This window comes from Rhinopithecus bieti, unplaced genomic scaffold (genome assembly GCF_001698545.2).
Source record: "Rhinopithecus bieti isolate Rb0 unplaced genomic scaffold, ASM169854v2 scaffold_3521, whole genome shotgun sequence".
NCBI classification, from domain to species: domain Eukaryota; kingdom Metazoa; phylum Chordata; class Mammalia; order Primates; family Cercopithecidae; genus Rhinopithecus; species Rhinopithecus bieti.
This window is the reverse complement of record NW_016804218.1, coordinates 286865-289031: the sequence shown is the minus strand read 5'-3', so window position 1 is coordinate 289031 and position 2167 is coordinate 286865.

Below are 2167 nucleotides of genomic sequence, written 5' to 3'. Positions count from 1 at the left end.
CTTGTTGCTTGTTTTCTTTTATATTTGGCTGTTGCATCAGAATTAAAACTTTTATCATCTCAGTTTACTATTTTTTACTTCTGAATGTTATTTCTTCTGGTCCTAATAACTTTTAAAGATGGGGTAATATAGTGGTTAGGATTCTGAGCTCTGGAGCCAGAAGGCCTAAGTTTAATCGTAGCCCTGCCATTGATAGTACTAGCTGTGTGACTCTTTAAGTTATTTAATCTTCCTGTGCCGCCTTATTTTTAATGCAGTAATAGTACCTACCTCAAGGATATCGAAGATAAATAAGTTAATGTTCAAAGTGCTTTAGTTCAGTGCCTAGTACATAAGAGCACGAGAGAATTAGCTATTACTACACTGTTTCCCTTAATGTTTAGTTCTGTATATAGGCATACCTCATTTAGCATGCTGACTCATTAGCCAGACAATTGAATGACAAACTTGTTGGCCAGGAAAGCACTGCCTTTTCCTTGGTTCAAGTCATGCCGGCCTTTCTAGGTGGGAAGCAGATTTCAGAAAAGAAATCAGGACTTGGATAGGCATCTCAAATGTTTTTTGTGGATATGACTGGAAGAAAACATCCAATTAATTTTCAAAACATTTTCAGCCCTCCCTCAAAATATATATAAAATCCACTGTATTGAGATGTACTAGCCATCTAAATATGTTATACATACCCTATTTAAAACTGAATTTTTCAATCAACCTGATTGCCTTGACTTCTGATACCTTTTGATCTAATTCTTAACTCACAGGTCAGAGGCATTCAATGAAATACTGGTTATTTAAATTTAAATACCATACTTAAAAATAGATTATTCTAAATCCTAATATAGCCACATGATTGAGTAGTATGTAGCTGTAAAAATCCATGAGGTATATTTCTGTATAACGCTGCAGAGTGGTCTTATTAAGAAGTAAAAAACAAAATGGAGAAGGCATATATATATATACACACACATATATATAATCATATTTAAGAAGGGGGATATAAAATTGTGTGTGTGTGTGTGTGTGTGTGTGTGTGTGGTGTTAAAAAAAGAAACAATGGAAGGATAACCAAAACTTTAAAAAGTGGTGGTTACTGATGGTGCTTATGGTGGAGGCAGGAGGAGAGAAACCAGATGGAAAGATCCAGGATGGAAGCTAGATTCTCTGAATATATCTTGAATTTTCAACATTTGACTTTGGTACATATGTTATTCTAAAAGGAGGTTTAAGTAAAGTTAAGGAAAGCCCTACAAGTTCAAAGCAAAATGAAACATGACCTGCGTTGCATATCAAGTTGATGGCTTGAATTCACAGGTATGTTTCAATTATTTTAAAGCATAGTAATTTGTGTGTCCATTCTTAACGGGGTATATCCAAGGGCAAAAAGAAATGTGAAAAAATCTTAAACTCTTCAGTAATTAAATTGTTAATCATAACTATGTTAATATAATTAGAAATGAGGATTTTTAGTGTATGAGAAAAGAGACACACATACAAAATCAAAGAGTAAAAAAAATCTGTAATCCTAAATTTGAATGGGAAATAACACGAAGTTATGTTTTCTCTATATGAAAGACAATAGAAAGGCCTGGAAACCATGTTCAAATACCATTCCCATCAAAATAAGCCAGGGTTTTCTGGAAATATAGCTAACTCTGGCTTGAGCAGGACAATCAAATGACTGATGAGGGAAAATTTTTCTTTAATTCAGCTAATAAAAGAAATTATAGAACTAGAATACTAACATAACTTGTAAGCAAATAATATTCATTGATAAATACTGTATCTTTGAGGTGAAAAACTTGCAAGAAATTTGAATGGATCAGTCCAGTGAAACCAGTGATCCCTCTGAACATTAGAAAATGAGAATGACTTACAGCTTTCAGTCTCAGTATATAATACCATTTACGAATGTGTTAAAGACACTGTTGAGATGCCATCAAGAGTGTCCAGGCCGAAAACATGGTGAAACTCCGTCTCTACCAAGAAAAAAGAAAAGAGGAGGAGGAGGAGGAGGAGAAGGAGAAGAAGAAGGAGAAGAAGAAGGAGAAGAAGAAGGAGAAGAGGAAGGAGAAGAGGAAGAAGAAGAAAAGAAGAAGAAGAAGAAAGAAGAAGAAGAAGAAGAAGAAGAAGAAGAAGAAGAAGAAGAAGAAGAAGAAGAAGAAGAAGA